Genomic DNA, 6,935 nt, shown 5'->3' with positions numbered 1-6,935 from the left:
CTTTTGGCAGGGGGTTGCCACAAAAAAGCTCAAGCAGTTGAACATGCTCACTTCTTAGAAGAATTTGGGGGAGCCTGACCAAAGGATCTAAATTCTGTTTTTAATAACTGATACAAAGGCAGAGGGGCTCCTTCCAAGTAGCAGGGCCACCAGGGGCTGGCCCAGCCCCACACTCACATGTGTTATGCTCCCAAGCAAGCCCTGATGCTCCTGCTGCAGGGAGACCTTTTCTTTTTAGCGGTTCTGTGTCCAGGGGCTCTCTGTGTGAATGAGGTGAGCACAGACTCCACATGGGTATTTGAAGGCTTGGAATCAAAGTATTTTTCAACACGGCGAGGCAGAGTCCATGTGTCAAACGGCCCGTCTCCAGTTTGTCCTAATTCCTCACCACACATTTGTAGACCTAGGACCAGAGACTTTTGCTACATCCTCATAATCACCCCTAATGCCCATCCTAACTTATGATCCATATTCTGTGCCTGGAAACAGTCCCTGTATTTAACAATAACACCTACAACATAAAACAATTTACCGTGACAACTTATATGGTCACAAAACATTAATGATCTTCTGTAGACCAAGCAAATGTTTTTAACTATAATTGTCATGCATCAAATTCACAGCCAGAACCCCCAAGATCAAAAAAATATTTGCACAATTTCAATAATAACTTAAAATACACACAGACACACACGCACAAACACATACACACACTCTCACACACACTTCTTACAGAACCGTGCTTGGGGAAACCCCATTTGTTGAGTGCCACTGAGGGCATATTTTGCTAAACTGCTGCTCCAGGTATTTTTGTTTGGAAAATCTATCACAGTAGGGCACGGCTGTTTATTGGATGAGCAGAAAAAAATGATATGTTTGTGGCAACCAGAAAGTTTAAAGGTCTTCCAAGTTGTATGAAATGCACCTGAAGAAACGTTTACATGTTCACAGGATGCCATGTTGGAGCTGAAATGTGGTAACATACCAGTTGCAAAAAGTGTACAGCAGCCATCTCTTGAGGTCAAACCTGGTACCCAGATATGCCAGAAAGCTTCAGGACACATAGCTTGTTGTCCTTGTCCCATATCGTCACATAATCTGATCATGTGTGCATTTCACAAGAGGCTCATATTGTTCTGCTAGTTTGGTATTGAGGATTTGCTCATACTCCTCCCGGATTTTCTCTTCATAGTCTTTTAAGAGATGCTCACATATTATTCTGACTTGTCAGAGGGGAAAAGAGGGCTGGTCCTTCTTCATCCCTGAGGAACCTGGAGAACTAGGGGCTGTGAGTGCTGAGGAATGAGGCTGACTTTCCAAAGTACAAGCTTCACTCTGATTCAGAACAGCTTCTAAATGTCTCCAACTCTGATAAGGACTATATTCTTGTTTTATGTTCTGAAAAGTTTGTCCTAGTGTTGGAAGGCATGGATTGTTGTGGGGCAGGTTGGGGTGCTGCAGAGTCAGTGGTGGGGTCTGCTCTGGAGAAGCGGTGGCGTCTCTGTGTCCGGGGGGCCTGACCTGGAGTGTGGCCGGGCAGAGGGGCGCAGCACCGCCACTTTGGGGAACCAGGACTCCACAGCCCGGCCTCGAACTCCCTGGGCTGTTTCAATTTTGCCCCACACACCATGCCTCAGGGGCCAGGGACCAGAGGCAGATTTGGAGGTAACTGCAGCCCCACCTCCGGCTCCTCAGTGTAGCTCACAAGCCACACCGGCTCCAATCCCAAGGCATACGTTATTTGTAAAAAAATAAATCAATAAGCTGCAATTTATTAAAATGAAAATCTTATGATCTCTGACAGGAAAAACTCAAAAATAAACAGCAAGCTCCAGACTCAGAAAATCTTGAAAAAAAGGATCTCTTTCCAAAGGATACATGTGAAAAACAATTGTGTTCTAAATATACAAAGAACACTTGAAATCAACAATGAAGAAAATAACTTAATTAAGAAAACAGACTGAGTCCTATAATAGACCCATCACTACAGAAGATAGATTGCAGGGGAGGAGCAAGATGGCGGAGGAGTAGGAGATCTAAATTTTGTCTGGTCCTAGGAATTAAGCTAGGTAGGGATCAAACCATTCTGAACATCTACGAACTCAACAGGATATCGAAGAGAAGAATAGCAGCAACTCTCTGAACAGAAAAGCGACCACTTTCTGGAAGGTAGGACATGCGGAGAAGTGAATCCGAGGTGATATTTGGGAAGACAGACAGTGGGGGAGGGGGCCTCCGTCAGCCGTTTCCGGCAAGTGATAGAGGAGCCGAGCACAAAATTGGAACTTTGAGAAGTCGGCTCTGCTGAGGGACGTTGCTCAGTGGCTAAGCGGGGGGTGGAACCCTTGTGGGACAGTGTGGTCTCAAGACCCTCGGAGTCACAGAAAGACCAGGGGTGCCTGAGTGTGGCTGAGCTCCCAGGTAGCGGAGCGGGGAAGCTGGCTGCAGAGAGAGAGCCGAGGAGTCAGCTCTCAGCTCAGGGTTGCCATAAACTGTGATCCGGGGCACAGTCAGGCCACTGTTCCTCCAGCAGGGACCCAACAAGTGGCAGATCTGGGGAGACTCACCTTCCTCCCCCAGGAGGAGCGGCGCAGGAGCCACCTCAGGAATCTGCTGGGTTCAGAGAATCCATACGGGATCGGGAAATGGGAGTGATTGATTGCTTTTTTCTGGGGGCTCACTGAGAAGCGGGGGCCCGAGTTCTTGGCTCCTCTGGGGCGGAGATTGGGAGGCTGCCATTTTCACTCTCTGCCTCCAAAGCTGTACAGAAAGCTTGCAGGGAACAAAAGCTCCTGAGAGCAAACCCGAGCAGATTACTTAGCTCTGCCCCCAGCAAGGGCAGGGTAATTACTCCTCGGGAAAAGACATTTGAGAACCTCGGCAACAGGACCCTTTGCCAAAAGATCAGCAAGAACAGCCAGCCGAGGGGCACCTGGGTGGCTCAGTCATTAGGCGTCTGCCTTCGGCTCAGGTCATGATCCCAGGGTCCCGCATCAGGTTCCCTGATCCTCCGGAAGCCTGCTTCTCCCTCTCCCACTCCGCCTGCTTGTGTTCCCTCTCTCACTGTGTCTCTCTCTGTCAAATAAATAAATAAAATCTTAAAAAAAAAAATCAGCCAGCCATGACCAAGTTTACCAATCAATGAGAATGGCAGATCTCCAGCACTAGGGGAATACAGCACATGGATTTCATGGCTTTTTTTCCCATGATTCTTTGGTCTTTCAAAGTGAATATTTTTAATTTTCTTTTTTTCTTTTGCTTTTTTTAAAAATTTTTTTTCTTTTTCCCTTTTTCAACCAACAACTTATCATTCCCTTTAAAAAAATTTTTTTCATTTAAGAGTCATATTCTATCCCTTCATAGTAGTTTAGAGTTATTTTTGGTATATATATATATATATATATATATATATATATGTTGTTCTGTCTAAAATTTTGGGTTACAGCTGCTTCTAACACACCAAAATATACCCTAAATCTCTAGTGTATGGCTTTGTTCTAGTCTCCTGCCTGATCACATTCTCGCCCTCTTTTTTTTTTATTCCTCTTCTTTCTTTTTTCAAACAACTTCTTATCAATTCTTTTATAATTTTCATCTTTCCAGTCATATTCCATCCCTTCTTCGTATTTAACCTTATTTTTGTACATATGTAAGTTTTTCTTTCTTTAAACTTTTGGGAGGCAGTTTCTCCTAACAGACCAAAATACACCCAAAATCTAGTGTGTGGCACTGATCTATGAACCAGCCTGATCATATTTGATCATATCCTGTTTTTTTTTTTAATCTTTTTCTTTTTTTCTTTCCCTTTCTTTTCCCCCAGTTTCAGGTCTTTTCTGATTTGTTTAGTGTATATGTTTCTGGTGTCATTGTTACCCTCTTAGCATTTTGTTCTCTCATTCATCTATTGTGCTCTGCACAAAATGACAAGATGAAAAAAATCACCTACTCAATACGGACATTAGTACGATGTTGGACCTAGAGTTCAGAATCATGATTTTAAAGATACTAGCTGGGCTTGAAAAAAGCATGGGAGATATTAGAGAAACCGTTTCTGGAGAAATAAAAGAACTAAAATCTAACCAAGTTGAAATCAAAAAGGCTATTAATGAGGTGCAATCAAAAATGGAGCTCTAACTGCTAGGATAAATGAGGCAGAAGAAAAAATTAGTGAAAAATTAGTGATATAGAAGACCAAATGTTGGAAAATAAAGAAACTGAGAAAAAGAGAGATAACCAACTACTGGATCACGAGGGCAGAATTCGAGAGATAAGTGATACCATAAGACGAAACAATATTAGAATAATTGGGATCCCAGAAGAAGAACAAAGAGGGAGAGGGGCAGAAGGTATATTGGAGCAAATTACAGCATAGAACTTCCCTAATTTGGGGAAAGAAACAGGCATCAAAATCCAGGAGGCACAGAGAACCCCCTTCAAAATCAATAAAAATAGGTCAACACCCCGACATCTAATAGTAAAACTTATGAGTCTCAGAGACAAAGAGAAAATCCTGAAGGCAGCTCGGGACAAGAGGTCTGTAACCTACAATGGTAGAAATATTAGATTGGCAACAGACCTATCCACAGAGACCTGACAAGCCAGAAAGGACTGGCATGATATATTCAGAGCACTAAATGAGAAAAATATGCAGTCAAGAATACTATATCCAGCTAGGCTGTCATTGAAAATAGGAGAGATAAAAAGCTTCCAGGACAAAGAAAAACTAAAGGAATTTGCAAACACAAAACCAGCCCTACAGGAAATCTTGAAAGGGGTCCTCTAAGCAAAGAGAGAGCCTAAAAGCAACATAGACCAGAAAGGAACACAGACAATATACAGTAACAGTCACCTTACAGGCAATACAATGGCACTAAATTCCTATTTTTCAATAGTTACCCGGAATGTAAATGGGCTAAATGCCCCAATCAAAAGACATAGGCTATCAGAGTGGATTAAAAAACAAGACCCATGGATATGCTGTCTGCAAGAGACTCATTTTAGACCCAAAGACACCCCGAGATCAAAAGTGAAGGGGTGGAAAGGCATTTCCAATGCTAATGGAAAGCTGGGGTGGCAATCCTTATATCAGACAAATTCGATTTTAAACCAAAGATTATAAGAGATGAGGAAGGACACTATATCCTACTTAATGGGTCTATCCAACAAGAAGATCTAACAATTGTAAATATCTATGCCTCTAACATGGGAGCAACTACTTCTATAAGGCAATTGATAATAAATAAAATCTTAAAAAATAAAGTCTTAAAAAATATTTTTCTTCTTTGCACTAATTTTTAGGATAAAATGCTAAAAATGTTACAAAATGTAACCCTATATGTGTACCTAAAACAAGACACAATTTTAATACACACATTAAATATTTTGTGTTTGCTTCTAGAAAGGATGAGTACTTTCATTGTACCACAATTAATGTATATATGTAAGTGTATGTATATATATTTCTCACTTCAGTAACAAAGGTTTCAAAACAAACTATTCAATGAACAATGGATATTTCAAGTGGAGTTCCGAAAAGTTTTGTGTTTTTTTTGAAACTTCCAGGTGAGGGCAGAGTGATGCATGTCGTTGTGCTGGTTTGTGATTTAATGTAGTTCTGACATTTTGTTTCCCAGATTCCCTCTCAATTAAGTTTGAAAGGGAGCAAAAACAGAAATTGCTTGTGCCTGCTAGATTGTTTTTGGCCCCTCTCCATCACTTTCTCTGTACAGAGGTGTAGTCCTCTCACTCAGACATTCACAATACAAAAAAGATCCAGGGGTACCAGGACAGGGATGCAATTGATGTATGGAGGTTCTTACATGCAATATTTGTTTACATCATTGTGCAAGAAAACAGGGATTGTGGATTTCAAATGGAAGTGTTTTCATGATTTAGAACTCATATTAATAGAAATTGAATGCTAGTTCTTAAATAACTCTTAATAAATGTTATTCTTACTAAATAATATTTAATGCATTGAGTATATCAAATAAGTTACATAATGTATTAGTATATTAAAATACATAATAATATATGATTTATTAAATACTAGAATACATTGGTTTATGTTTCTGTTTTATTGAGGTATAATTGATATAATTCTACTGTTCTTAGGTGTACTGCATAAAAATTTGATATATCTATATATTATAAAATAATTATCAAAATAAGTTTAGTTATCATCTGTCACCACACAGAGCTACAATTCATTTTGTTATGATGAGAACTACTAAAACCTACACTCTCAGCCACTTTCTTATATACAACAGACCATTGTTAACTACAGTCACCATGCTCTACATTACATCACAGGACTTACTTATTTTTAACTTATGTATCATATAACTAGAATTTTTACCTCTTGAACACCTGCACTCATTTTGCCTATAATTTTTTTTTTAAGATTTTTTTATTCATTTATTTGACAGAGAGAGATAGCGAGAGCAGGAACACAAGCAGGGGGAGTGGGAGAGGGAGAAGCAGGCCTCCCGCCGAGCAGGGAGCCCGACACGGGACTCGATCCCAGGACCCTGGGATCATGACCTGAGCCGAAGGCAGACGCCCAATGACTGAGCCACCCAGGCGCCCTTGCCTATAATTTTTTATGAATTTTTGATAACTGCTTGTAACCTTGGAATTATAATTTTACTGTTTCATGAAATACAAAAGTTATATGGATAGATCCCATATAACGTGATAGTATTATAAAAGTCAATTTTTATAAGATCTTAGAATTTTTCATGGGAGGGAACAGTACATTTCTGGATGTATGTATTTATAAAACAAATACCTGTAAAACTTTCTTTTAATTTTCACTGGAGGTTTGGAAAAATCCACTTTCCACTCTTGATGGATAGAAACTTTGATTTTCTTTCTAAAGATATGATTAATGGATAATCTCTAAGCATTGAATATTGATATAGAAAACACATGCT

General features: G+C 40.2%; 1 pseudogene; it reads right to left on the bottom strand.

The window, feature by feature from the left end:
• Nucleotides 1-1,053: 1,053 nt before the first annotated feature.
• On the bottom strand, nt 1,054-1,630 carry LOC123842707 (akirin-1-like; annotated as a pseudogene).
• Between the last annotated feature and the right edge of the window lie 5,305 nt (nt 1,631-6,935).

Source organism: Mirounga angustirostris, unplaced genomic scaffold, assembly GCF_029215605.1.
Source record: "Mirounga angustirostris isolate CCGP_5_RB_7025 unplaced genomic scaffold, mMirAng1.0.hap1 SCAF_7, whole genome shotgun sequence".
NCBI lineage: Eukaryota > Metazoa > Chordata > Mammalia > Carnivora > Phocidae > Mirounga > Mirounga angustirostris.
The sequence above is the reverse complement of the archived record's forward strand: the minus strand, read 5'-3'. Positions and strand labels throughout refer to the sequence as shown.